Here is a 15,143-nt window from a genome sequence, read left to right as displayed (position 1 = left end):
CAACCCACACGGGTTAGGGCAGACCGGTGTACATAGATCGTCTGTGACATTCCAGACGATCGCTAGCAGCAACCCGCTCACTCTTCACCCACCATAGCAGCGGTCCCTTACACCGCACAGTGGACCTTGACCGGCGGAAGCTGTCCATTCCCCATCTTGGCACGCTTCCCCGGGTCCCCCTCGTAACAATGGGCTGTGCAATATATTTGGACGTGCATTTTATTTTTTTGGAGGACTATTGGGGGGCATTATATACGGAGAACTATGGAGGGTGCTTTATATTACATGGGAGGACTATGGGGTGCATTATACAATATATAGGACTATGGGCTCTGCATTATACTATATACGGAATTATGGGGGTGCATTATACTATATATAGGCCTATGGGGGGGGTGCATTATATACAGTATGGAGGACTATGGAGGGTGCAATGTATTATATGGAGGACTATGGGTTGTGCATTATGCTATATGGATGACTATGAGGGTGCATTATACTATAATGAGAACAATGGGGTTGTATTATACTATATGGAGGGCTATGAGGTGTCCATTATACTATTTGGAGGACTATTGGCTGCCTGTTATACTGTTTGGAGGACAATGGTGGTACATTATAATATATGGAGAACTATGATGGATGCATTATATATAGAGGACTATGGAGAATCCATAGTTACATAGTTACTTAGGTTGAAAAAAGACCTAAGTCCATCTAATTCAACCTTCCTCCACAAGTTTTACATTTGGTCACTAAGTCATTTATAACGAACAATGTTGTGTGTACTGAGGAAATCATCCAGCCCTTTTTTAAAAGCTGTTATAGTATCTGCCATTACTACCTCTTGTGATAGTGTATTCCACAGTCTGACCGCTCTAACTGTAAATAACCCTTTTCTTTAGCTGGAATCGCTTTTCTTCCACTCACATTGTATGCCCCCTGGTCCTTAGTATTGTCTTTGGAAGAAATAAGTCATGTGCCAGTCCTTTATATTGACCACACATGTATTTATACAAATAAATGAGATCTCCTCTGAGACGTCTTTTTTCTAAGCTAAACATATCTAACTTTTTCAACCTGTCATCATATGGGAGGCCTTCCATTCCTTGTAGTAGTCTAGTTAGCCGCCTTTGAACTGACTCTAACTTCTGAATGTCCTTTTTTAAATGTGGAGTCCAAAACTGGATCCCATATTCTAGATGTGGCCTTACAAGTGATTTATAGAGGGGTAACAATACATTGGGATCACGGGATCTTATCTCTCTTTTTATACACCCTAAAATCTTGTTTGCTTTAGCAGCTGCTGCTTGACATTGAGTGCTGCTGCTCAGCTTATTTGTAATGAGAATACCCAAGTCCTTCTCCTGTTCTGTAGTCCCGAGTTTACTTCCATTTCATGTATACGCAGTTATAGGATTACTCCGTCCTAGGTGCATTACTTTACATTTATCAACATTACATTTCATTATCCAAGTATCTGCCCATTCTGACATCTTATTCAGATCTTTTTGTAATATTGTACTATCAAGATCAGTATTTAATATCCTACGTAGTTTGGTGTCATAAGCAAAGACTGACGCTTTACTATCAATCCCATCCACAAGGTCATTAATAAAGAGATTAAAAATAATCAGTCCCAGCACAGATCCCTGCAGCACCCCACTGCTGACTATAGCCCATTTAGAGAATGTACCATTTATGACTACTCTTTGTTTCCTATCTTTTAGCCAATTCCTTACCGAGTTGTATATAGTTTCCCCTAGTCCTTGCTTCTGGAGCTTTAGTATAAGGCTATTATGTGGTACAGTATCAAATGCCTTTGCAAAGTCCAAATAAATCCCATCAGCTGCATTACCAATATCCAGGTTTGCACTTACCCCCTCATAGAAGCCCAACAGGTTGGTTAGACACGACTTATCTTTCATGAATCCATGCTGTTTGTCTGTTATTATATTATTTTCTGCAATATATTTTTGCATGTCATCCCTTAAAATGCCCTCAAAAACTTTGCATACTACTGATGTCAGGCTTACTGGATGGTAGTTGCCCAGATCTACCCTCTTACCTTTCTTAAATATTGGTACCACATCAGCAAACCTCCAATCCTGAGGCACCAACCCGGTACAAGCGAGTCTAAAAAGATGAGATACTATGGTCTGTTGATTACGGAGCTCAATTCCCTCAATATTTGTGGATGAATGCTATCTGGCCCTGGGGATTTGTCAATGTTTAATTTACCCAGACACAGGCATACTTCTTCTTGTGTTAAATTTTCACTTGTTGAATGATCCCTGGTACAATCAGTTCCTTGGCGAACACAGATGAGAAATGCCTATTTAATATCTCAGTCTTTTGTTTGTCCTCTATAATTAACTTGTTATTATATTTTAAGGGGCCAATACTATCCTTTGTTTTCCTTTTGGCATTAATGTATTTATAAAATATTTTGGGATTTATTTTAATGTCATTGGCGATTTTTGCTTCAGTGGCTAATTTTGCTTGCTTGATTTTTTTTACATTTGATATTGATCTCTTTATACTTCTGAAATGCTATTCCTGTATTCTCAGCCTTGAAGATTTTAAATGCCCTTTGTTTTTGTTTTATTATATTTTGTACAGTCTTAATTATCCATAGTGGTTTCTTTTTATTCCTGGACATTTTATTACCAGAGGGTATACGTTTTTTACAGGACTCTAGTAGTATATCCATAAACTTACCCCATTTATAGTCAGTATCCCCAGTTACCATGACTTTGTCCCAATCTACACATTTAAGATCTTCCTTTAATTTGTTGAAATCAGCTTTCCTAAAATTCCAGGTTTTAGTATTTCCCCTTTGAAATGTTCTATTTAATATTACTTTGAAGCTTACCATGTTATGATTGCTGGTGCCCAAGTGCTCCCAGGCCTGTAGATCTGAAATTGTATCCGGTCTATTTGACAGGACCAGATCTAGCAAATTATCTCCCCTCGTTGGTTCATCTACCATCTGAGAGAGGAAATTGTCTTGAATAGTAGATAAGAACTTACAGCTTTTAGCACAACCAGAAGAGTCTATGTCCCACTGAATGTCTTGATAGTTGAAATCCCCCATAATAAGAACCCAATTATTATTATTATTATTAGCTGCCTTTTCAATTTGTTCCAGCATTTCACCCTCTATTTGTTCAGGTATGTTAGGAGGCTTATAGCACACTCCAACTAGCATTTTTCCATTATTCCCTTCCCCATGTACATTTATCCATACTGACTCTACATTGTTGCAGTTCCCCCCAATGTCATCATTCAACACAGGTTTTAGGTTAGATTTGATAAATTTACACACCCCACCACCTTTTGTCTTTCCTGTCCTTCCTAAATGTACTATAACCCTGTATATTTGTCACCCAGTCATGGCTTTCATCCAGCCAGGTTTCCGTAATGCCCACCACATCATAATCCATGGTTGACATTAGACTTTCCAATTCATTCATTTTGTTTGCAAGACTTCTTGTATTTGCTAGTAGACATTTAATACTATTAACACATTTATTACTCCTAGCCTCCCTACGTTCCTTGCATGTCAGATTCCCCCCTAATCCTTCATTGACCCCTACCGTCTCACTGTCTCTATCTGCTCTATCCCCTTATTTTCTCCACTACCCTCCCTCCCCCAGATCTTAGTTTAAAAGTTCCTCCATCCGTCTGACCATTTTCTCCCCCAGCACAGCTGCACCCTCCCCATTGAGGTGCTGCCCGTCCCTACTGTAGAGCCTGTAGCCGACTGAGAAGTCAGCCCAGTTCTCCATGAACCCGAACCCTTCCTTCCTGCACCAATTTCTAAGCCACATATTTATCTCCCTAAGCTCCCGCTGTCTTTCTAGTGACGCTCGTGGCACCGGTAGTACTTCTGAAAACACCACCTTAAAGGACCTGGACTTCAGCTTCTCGCCTAGTTCCCTGTAATAATTTTTAAGGACTTTCCACCTGCTTTTAACTTTGTCATTAGTACCAATAAGCACCATGACTGCTGGTTTTTCCCCAGCCCCACCCAGCAATCTGTCTAACCGATCCGCAATATGCCGAACCCGAGCACCCGGCAGACAACACACTGTTCGGCATTCACGGTCTCGGCGACAGATTACCCTGTCTGTCCGCCTAATTATAGAGTCCCCTACCACCAACATCTGTCTGGGCTTTGCTGCACTATTATTTCCCTCCTTCCTACAGCAGTCCTTTTCCTGGTTACTAGGAGCAACGTCCTGCTGTAGTGATCCTAGTCCTGGCCCTTCATTCCTAATATCAGCCAAACAGGCATATTTACTAGGTTGTGCCAAGTCAGGACTAGGCTCCCTGACACTTTTTCCCCTACCTCTTCTTCTAACTGTTACCAAGCTACCTACCTCTGGATCCTGACCTTCCCCACCTCCACCCTCTTCCATATCACTGGCCCCAGCCAGAGAAAGCTCAGTGAGCTCTAAACTCCTCTCCAGGTTTGCAATGCCCCTAAGTGTTTCAAGCGGCTTATTTAGATCAGTTACCTGGTCCATTATATTATATGGAGGACTATGGGATGCATTATACTATATGGAGGCCTATGGCGGTGCATTATACTATGTGGAAGACTTTGGAGGGTGAACTATATTATATGTAAGATTATGGTAGGGCTTTATACTATATAGAGGACTATGTGGGAACCATTATACTAAACTGAGGATTGTGTGGATGCAATATACTATATTGAAGGCAATGTGGAGCCCATGATACTATATTAAAGCCTAGCTCACTTGGTGATATTATAATATTTGGAGGTCTTTGTGGAGGCTATTATATTATTTGGAGGGCTATGTGTGGACATTTATAATATTTGGAGGGTTATGAGGGAGCCTTATCCCCTTAACAACCGCCAATTTGACTTTTAATGGCAGTTGTTCAGGGACATTATTTCTTGCATCCGCTTTTTAAGTAAAAACTTCTGCCCCACATGAAAATCCTGCAACTCTCAGCTGTACATGACATCTGACACCCATGAGCATTGATCCCGGGCAGTTTTGGTGCCAATCAACTACTTAGATACCAATTGACAGCAGTATTGAAGTGGTTAACAAGGGTTGAAATGCTAAGTATGGCATAATTGCAGGTGACAATCATTGCCATGGTACTCTGTCTGTGACAGACTGACAGGTCTCAGGACATCAGTGTTCATAGTGAAATAACTCATGTCCCATTATGGACTAAGTGAAAAAATAAAAAAAGTTAAACAAATTTTTTTTAAAAAAAAAAGTAAAAAAAACCCCCAAAAAGTGCACACCAATCACAAAATCCTATTTCACTTCTAAAAATGCAGATGGATATACTTTGGACTCTGCTCCAGCCGGTCCCATCATTTCAGAAGTCTTTTTAGAGCATGCTTATGCCGAAAAAGATGGACACCAGCGAAACAGATGCCGAATAGAATCCAAAGTGTCTCCATCTTCCTCATTAGAGTGAGTGGTTCCGCCGGAGGTTTCATCTAAATCCCAATTTTAGGGCATTTAAGCGGGCTTTACACGCTACAATATATCTAACGATGTGTTGGCGGGGTCAAGTCGTAAGTGATGCACATCCGGCATCGTTAGTGATATTGTAGTGTATGAAACCTACGTGCGACTGCGATTGAACGAAAAACCGTTGATCGCATACACATCGTTCGATTACTAAAAATTGAATGTCCGGTTGTTCAAAGTTCCCGATGCAGCACACATCGCATTTTGGAACGATGTGTACATTGGAGAAGAAAGGCACACATAAGTAGGGCGCACATCAAACAATGATATGAAAGGTCATGCAATATATAAATATTTTATTGGGTCAAAAAAAGTGAAAAACACACAATTAAAAACAATTAAAAAGATAGACAGACAATATACAAACAAGGCCTCAAGATATTGTAGTATGGCTCCAGGATAATATACCGGTAAGTACAATCATCAAAAGTACATATCAAGAATTTGAATAAATATCATGGTGTTAAACCAGTAATACAAAGAGACTGACACGGTATAAAGTCAGCATACAGTAATTGTGAGCAGAATATACAAAAACCACAAAATAGATTACCTATGTACCTATGGGGACGAGGAGTAAGGTTGCAGACACTATGAGTACTGCAAATAATGATTTATTCATATAGAATCATAGTTTCTCTTAGAAAGGCAAGCGTAGTGAGATTGTGGAACCAATATATATGTGAGAAATACCTGTGATGATGTAACAAAACACTGAACAAATTGAATTTACCAATGGGGACAGAAAATGAGATCATAAGTGCTGCATGCACTGCAATAGAGTAATGATTCACAAGTGCAGAATCATGGTTCCCATTATGAGTACAACCATAGTATGATACAATGCTGATATATATATGCAAAAATAGCTATGATTGTATGGCAAGAGAATGGTAGAGCCCTAAAAAAATTATTATAAATCGTAAACACAATACCAGTATAAAAAAAAAAGCATACAAGGTAATCCAAGCTGTTAGTGCCAGGTGATATAGACAAGCATGGTTGCAATGGTACAATGAACAATATAAGAATGTGTACAGATGAAATTGTACCAAATACCCAGCTGTAAAAGGAATCACACTAAAAAACAGCCAGTCAAGTTGTGAATCATACACCCCACTGTGGCAGTGAGCCACCAAAGTAGGGAGTCAATTCAAGTAGATGGAAAGGCTGAGAATCCCCCAAGGTGAGGAGAAATCAAGCTGCCATAATTACCAACTGGGCCCGGTGTGGTAAAAAAAACTGCATGCTGGAATCAGGGAATAAATGGAGCAAAAATGAGGCCAAGAAAATAGCCCTGGAACGATGAACACATCTTACCTGCGTCCCGCCTGCAATGCGGAAAGAAGGAGGTGGGCGGGATGTTTACGTCCCGCTCATCTCCGCCCCTCCGCTTCTATTGGCCGGCTGCCGTGTGATGTCGCTGCGACGCCGAATGTCCCTCCCACTACAGGAAGTGGTTGTTCGCCACCCATATCGAGGTCGTATGGAAGGTAAGTACGTGTGACAGGATTTAATCGTTTGTGCGATACGGGCAACAAATTGAACGTGCCGCACATACGATGGGGTGTGTGCGATCGCATACGAGATCGCATATGTAATTGTAACGTGTTAAGCAGGCTTTACATGGAAATCCCAACGTAAATGCTCAGCAGCATATAACACAACAATGTGATCTCAACCTTATACTGCAAGCCACCAAAAACATTTCTATACCCCAAAATGTTACCAATAAAAACTGTAACTTATCCCATACAAATTCAGCCCCCCATCAAGTCCATCATCTGTCACTGGAAATATTAGGGGGCTCCCAAGTTAATGGAAGAATAAAGACTCTGGAAAAGCAATATTGTTTCCACTCCCAAATAAAATCCAGTGCTATTTGCTCTCCAAAATCTAATTGCTCCCCTACTTCTGAGTAGAGTTGAGCGCTGTTCGCGGTTCGTAGTTCTCCAGTTTGCGGTTCGAGTGATTTTGGGGGCTGTTCTAGATCGAACTAGAACTCGAGTTTTTTGCTAAAGATCGATAGTTCTAGTTACGTTTGAGAATTAATTACTAGCTGGCTTTCCGCTGTAATAGTGTAAGTCACTCTGTGACTCACACTATTATGAAATTTCAGCGTATAGTGTGCGGGAACAGCGCATTCAGATCACTGCTGCTGGGATAATGGCGATCGCCATTTTTTTTTTTCCATGTCTTCCTTCCCTAAGCGCGCGTGTAGTGGGGTGGGCCAGCATGTCACCCAATCCCAGACACACACACAGCTAAGTGGACTTTTAGCCAGAGAAGCAACGGCATGTGTGATAGGATGTCCATGTCACATGTCCCTGTATTATAAAAACGGGTATCTGCCCGTCCGAACGCCATTATCTCTTCTGCGTCTGGGTGTCAATCACCGCTGGCGTAGCTCCTGTCTTCGATACTGCTGTGTACGCTCTACACACAGCGCTATACAGAATATGGATAGAAGTTTCTATTAGCCCTTGTAAGTTCTAATAATAACAGCTGGCTCAGAGACATAGGTGACAGTCAGGTCCGTGGAAACAGATTTTAAATGCTACAGATAACAGTGTCTGTATAGCTAAGGTCAGGGACTTCCTCGCTGCATTTCCCCATTAGGAGGGATAGAAAGTGAGGTTTCCTTTCCTGTACACTGACCCACAACCCTGCCAATGTACCATCCTGCCCTTTGCACACTCAAGCTCATTGTAACTAATTCATTATACTAGCAAACACTGAGTAAACTTAGTGGCATCCTAAAAGTGGCTGTTGGACTTCCATTAGTGTCCAACTAGTGCAAATCCATTTCCAGCACCTCTGCATTGCACACTCAAACTCATTGTTACTAAGCCATTATACTAGAAAACACTGAGTAAACTTAGTGCATCCTAAAAGTGGCTGTTGGACTTCCATTAGTGTCCCAATAGGGCAAAGCTATTTGCAGCACCACTGCATTGCACACTCAAGCTCAATGTTACTAAACCATTTACCAAGCAAACTATGCTGCCAGTTTAAGGGCAGTAGTTGCATTGTCAGGGATAGTTATTGTTGTTTATTCTGCTGTTAATAAAGATAGACCACCGCTGCAATCTACACCACCTCTCAATTATTACTACCACATTTTAAGTGCACAATCGTGTCGCAATCAAAATGAGTGGCAAAATAACAGATGCTGGTGGAAAGGGGAAGAGGCGTGTTGGAAAAGGAAAAAAAGGGTTTGTCCATGGGGAAGGTGGCAAAGCTCCATTAACATCTGCTGAAGATAGACCATCTTCCAGCAAAAGTAAGATGTCTACTACTTACCGTGGACAATCCGATGTGCTCCCATTTTTACGAACACGAACAACTGGAACAAAGGTAGATGATGGCCAAAAAAAGAAAATGCTTGAATAGATCTCAAGTGGTCCAACAAGTGCCCTCTCCGCCACCTCAACTACCGCATCCAAAAAACACCATTCCTCTGAGTTGTCATCCCAATCACACTTGCGTTCTCCCAGCTCTGAAGTCTCCATCCGCCCTGCACAGTATGGTGGAACTGAGATGGCTGAGTCTGCAGAGCTGTTCAGTCACACTATAGCCTGGGAATCAGAGATCTGCTCCCAAGCTACAGTGAGTACAGACCAGGAAATGGTCTGTAGTGATGCCCAGAACCTTTGTGACTCAGATTCAGGCCGTGATGAACAAGTTTCTGAGCATAATGTTGACCCTTATTCACAAACTGAAACACCTGTTGTAATAGACAATGAGGAGCATACTGATGACGATGAGACGCAGATACCAGATTGGGATGACAACTTAAATATTCGGTCAGGGCAAGAAGAGGCTCAGTCTGAGGGTGAGGGGAGTGCAAACACAACAATTGATGAGGAAGTTCTAGATCCCACCTACTGTCAACCCAAAGTCAGGCACTCAAGGAGGTCAACAGAGACGGTGGAGGAGGATGCAACTGACGACGAAGTTACCTTGCACCTTCCTGGACAGAGTCAGAGTACTGGTAGCACGTCTACAACTGCATCCTCAGCCACCACTGTGCTTCTGAGCACTAGTCGGGGTGGATCAGCAGGTCGCTTGCCCTCTAAGCCTTGCCTAGCCTGGTCCTTTTTTGACATAGCAAAAGATCGCCCAAATTATGTGATCTGTGAAATTTGTTGTGATTCTGTTAGTAGAGGGCAAACCCTCAGCAGTTTGACAACTTCTTCCATGAATCGTCACATGAACAAATATCATATGTCCCAATGGGAAGCTCACCGTGCTGCAATGCGGCCAAGCGGAGCGAACCATCCACCGCCTGCCCCTTCCAGTGCATCCGCGCGCTCTTCATCTTCTAGGACTGTGGGGACAGCTGTTACACAAGGTTTTCCACGCACAACTTCCACCACTGTAACCGCAACAGGCAGTTTGCTTGGTAGGTCATCAGTTTGTTTGGAAGGGGAAACAAGTGCGTGTGTACAGCTCTTTCAGACATCGATGTGGATACAGATGTGGACAAATAAAAGGCCATTTCCTGCGACCTATGACAAAGCTAAAAGGTTGACTTTATCCCTCTGTTAGCTCTTTGTTACCGAAATGCTGCCTTTCCGCCTGGTTGACACACAGGATTTTAGAGACCTTATGTCTGTCGCTATGCTCCAGTACCAGATGCCCAGTCGCCACTACTTCTCTAAGAAAGGTGTGCCTGCGCTAAACCAGCATGTCGCACACAACATCACCGCTTCCTTGAGAAACTCTGTGTGTGAACGGGTGCATTTCACCACCGATACTTGGACCAGTAAGCATGGACAGGGACGTTACATGTCGCTGACTGGGCACTGGGTAACTATGGTGATAGATGGTGAAGGGTCTGCTGCACAAGTCTTGCCGTCCCCACGACTTGTGTGTCAATCCTCTGTCTGTCCAAGTTCCGCCACTGCTTCTGCCTCCTCCACCTCATCTGGGTCCTCCACCTCTGCCCCAAGCCTGCCTGGTCAGGCCACCAGCGTTCTAACTGCGCAGAAGGATTTACGCACCCCTCATTACTATGCTGGCAGCAGAGCGCAATGGCATCAGGCGGTCTTTAGCTTGAAATGTCTTGCAAATAGGAGTCACACAGCGGCTGAGTTGTGGGCAGCTCTGGAGACTGAGTTTGGTAAATGGTTGTCTCCACTCAACCTGCAGCCTGGTAAGGCCGTGTGCGACAATGCTGCAAACCTGGGTGCAGCCCTTCGCCTGGGCTGCAAGGTGACACACGTGCCTTGTATGGCTCACGTGTTGAACCTTGTTGTCCAGCAATTTTTAACACACTATCCCAGCCTAGATGACCTTCTGAACAGGGCACGAAAACTGTCTGCTCACTTCCGCCGTTCAACCACTGCTGCTGAGCAATTTGCATCGCTCCAAAAGTCTTTCGGCCTGCCGGTTCATCGCCTGAAATGCGATGTTTAGACACGCTGGAATTCGACACTTCACACGTTACAGCGACTGTGGCAGTACTGTTGAGCCCTGTTGCAATACGTCATGACTTATAGCCGGGCCAACAAGATGCAGAGGTGGGGCACATCACCCTGATGGAGTGGTCTCAGATCAAGGACCAATGCACCCTTCTGCACAGTTTCGACATGGCGACGAATAAGTTTAGCGCTGACAATACCATTATCAGCATGACAATTCCAGTCATTTACATGCTGGAGCACACACTAAACACTATTCGGAGTCAGAAGGTGGGACAACAGGAAGGGGAGGAACTACAGGAGGATTCATATGCGCTAGACACAACAACATCCCCAAGGTCCAGACGTTCATCATCACCAACGCGGCAGGCATTGGACCATGGGGGAAAGGGATCAAAAAGGGCGCATGGTAGCAGGCGAAATGTTGAGGAAGGTGCAGGAGAACATGAAGAAATGGAGGATGAACTGTCCATGGACATGGAAGACTCAGCGGATGAGGGAGACCTTGGTCAAATTTCAGTTGAAAGAGGTTGGGGGGGGATGTCAGAGGAAGAAAGAACGGTTAGCACCTCTATGCCACAAACACAGCGTGGACTTGGTCCGCATGGCTGCGCAAGACACATGAGCGCCTTCTTGCTGCACTACCTGCAACATGACCCTCGTATTGTCAGTATTAGAAGTGATACAAGTCCAAATTTTGTGACATAATTCCAGCCATAGAAAGGGACGCACGTATGCAGGAGTATCAGCAAAAGCTGTTACTCGATCTTAGCTCGGTTTTTCCACCAAACAACCGTGGTGCAGGGAGTGAATCTCCCAGTTGTAACTTGACAAACATGGGACGGTCTCGTCATCTTCAACAGTCTACCCGTACCAGTAGCACCGTATTTGGTGCTGGTAACAGCAATTTTATTGAATCTTTTCATAATTTTTTTTAGACCATACTTTGCAAGGCCACCAGAGACAACAAGTCTGACACGTAGTCAACGGCTGGAGAGGATGATACAGGAATATCTCCAAATGAACATCGATGCCATGACTTTGCAAATGGAGCCTTGCTCATTCTGGGCTTCAAATCTTGAAAAATAGCCAGAGCTCTCCACTTACGCCTTGGAGATTTTGTCGTGTCCAGCTGCCAGCATTGTCTCTGAACATGTCTTCAGTGCTGCTGGGTGTGTGCTGACAGATAAGCGCACGCGTCTGTCCAGTGACAATGTGGACAGACTAATGTTCATCAAAATGAACAAGTCATGGATCCACAAGGAATTTACTACCCCTGTGTCATCCTGGGGAGAGTAAATGCTTGTGGATTTTGAATGTGCTTGATGCAAATTTACCTGTGAAGTGTACAACTGGGGCACAAGTGCTGCCACTGAAGGGGTGGGTGTGTGTGTGGCCCAATTTTTGGAAAAAAGGGAGACTCCGCTTGGAGTAACCCTTGATTGCTGTGGTTTTTAAAAGGAGCCAAGATGAACAAGTCATGGTTCAGCAAAGACTTTTCTACCTACCCCGGTGTCATCCTGGGGACGGTTAAGGATGGCGTTTTTTTTAATGTGCTTGATGCAAATCTAGCTGTGAAGTGTACAACTGGGGCACAAGTGCTGCCACTGAAGGGGTGGGTGTGTGGGGCCCAATTTTTGGAAAAAAAGGGAGACTCCGCTTGGAGTAACCCTTGCTTGCTGTGTTTTTTTAAAAGGAGCCAAGATGAACAAGTCATGGTTCAGCAAAGACTTTTCTACCTACCCCGGGGTCATCCTGGGGACGGTTAAGTATGGCGTATTTTTGAATGTGCTTGATGCAAATCCAGCTGTGAAGTGTACAACTGGGGCACAAGTGCTGCCACTGAAGGGGTGGGTGTGTGTGGGGCCCAGTTTTTGGAAAAAAGGGAGACTCGCTTGGAGTAACCCTTGCTTACATTGTTTTTAAAAATGATCCAAGATGAATGGAGCTGGGATCAGGAAAGACTTAGCTACCTACCCCGGTGTCATCCTGGGGATGGTTAAGGATGGCGTATTTTTGAATGTGCTTGATGCAAATCTACCTGTGAAGTGTACAACTGGGGCACAAGTGCTGCCACTGAAAGGGTGGGTGTGTGTAGGGCCCAATTTTTGGAAAAAAGGGAGACTCCGCTTGGAGTAACCCTTGCTTACATTGTTTTTAAAAATGATCCAAGATGAGCAGAGCTGAGATCAGGAAAGACTTTGCTACCTACCTCGGTGTCATCCTGGGGACGTTAAGGATGGCATATTTTTGAATGTGCTTGATGCAAATCTACCTGTGAAGTGTACAACTGGGGCACAAGTGCTGCCACTGAAGGGTGGGTGTGTGTGTGGCTCAATTTTTGGAAAAAAGGGAGACTCTGCTTGGAGTAACCCTTGCTTACATTGTTTTTAAAAATGATCCAAGATGAACAGAGCTGAGATCAGGAAAGACTTTGCTACCTACCCCGGTGTCATCCTGGGGACGTTAAGGATGGCATATTTTTGAATGTGCTTGATGCAAATCTAGCTGTGAAGTGTACAACTGGGGCACAAGTGCTGCCACTGAAGGGGTGGGTGTGTGTGGCCCAATTTTTGGAAAAAAGGGAGACTCCGCTTGGAGTAACCCTTGCTTGCTGTGTTTTTTTAAAAGGAGCCAAGATGAACAAGTCATGGCTCAGCAAAGACTTTTCTACCTACCCCGGGGTCATCCTGGGGACGGTTAAGTATGGCATATTTTTGAATGTGCTTGATGCAAATCCAGCTGTGAAGTGTACAACTGGGGCACAAGTGCTGCCACTGAAGGGGTGGGTGTGTGTGGGGCCCAGTTTTTGGAAAAAAGGGAGACTCCGCTTGGAGTAACCCTTGCTTACATTGTTTTTAAAAATGATCCAAGATGAATAGAGCTGGGATCAGGAAGGACTTAGCTACCTACCCCGGTGTCATCCTGGGGATGGTTAAGGATGGCGTATTTTTGAATGTGCTTGATGCAAATCTACCTGTGAAGTGTACAACTGGGGCACAAGTGCTGCCACTTAAAGGGTGGGTGTGTGTGTGGCTCAATTTTTGGAAAAAAGGGAGACTCCGCTTGGAGTAATCTTGCGGTGTTTAACATGATTTTAGAAGTGCATGCCATGCCTATATCTGTGTCTCCTCCTCTTTTTCCTTGTCCAGCTCTTTTGTTTCCGCATGAGTATATGTCCTTGTCACTTTCCCATGTGTTTGTGTTGTGTTGTGAGTTGTTTGTCACCTTTTTGACACCTTTGAATGTGTTTTCTAGGTGTTTTTATGTGTTTGTGATTGCCTCCCATTGTTTCCTATGCGGTTCGAGCGGTTTGCCGAACCGAACTCGAACGAGACCTCCATTCGGTGAACCGAACTCGAGCCGAACCATGACCGGTTCGCTCATCTCTACTTCTGAGCCCCCTGTGCCTAAACTGCAGAAGTTGGCCACATGTATGGCATTATTGTATAATTTTGCTAATGCACGTCTGCAAAAACAGAAGCTGGACACAATGTATGGGAGTGCTACAATATATGGGGTCAAATTGTATGGGCACTAAACTAACATAATTGTAATACTTCAGAAAAAGAGTGTGCTGTAGATATTGCAAAATAGTTACTGCAGCCATAAATAAATTAATTAAAAGGTGCAATTTTCATAATGGGGGTCACTTTTGAGGGTTTTCTCTTGTTCTAGTATCTTAGGGGATCTGCCATATAGGGTATGACTGCGGTTTGGAGAAATTGCAAATAAATTGTGATGTCCGTTTTTATCTTTTAACCCTTATATAGCTGATAAATTTGCAGCTAATAAAAAAATAAAAATGTTATCATTAAAATGTTATATTTCCATGTTCCATTGTTAAAACATTCTGTGAAGTACCTGTGGGTTCAAAATGCTCACTACACCCCTGGTTGAATTCCATATGCAGTAAAGTTTCCTGTATGAATATAGCACCAATTCAGAACCAGTAGGTATTTGAAAAGAATTCCAACATGTACAATTGGTATAGATATAGCAACATGTGATATTAAAACTTAACCTTTAATTGGGTTATTTAAAATAGATATACAAACTGTGATCCAAACACCATTTAAAACCTGGAAATGATGGGACCAATGTGTGCTACGTGTATCTATGGCACCATCATTTACAGAAAAGGGGAACGGGTAACGTTCACCTAGATGAACAACACCGGAGATGTGCT

This window comes from Anomaloglossus baeobatrachus, chromosome 1 (genome assembly GCF_048569485.1).
Source record: "Anomaloglossus baeobatrachus isolate aAnoBae1 chromosome 1, aAnoBae1.hap1, whole genome shotgun sequence".
NCBI lineage: Eukaryota > Metazoa > Chordata > Amphibia > Anura > Aromobatidae > Anomaloglossus > Anomaloglossus baeobatrachus.
Note: the sequence above shows the minus strand (reverse complement) of the source record.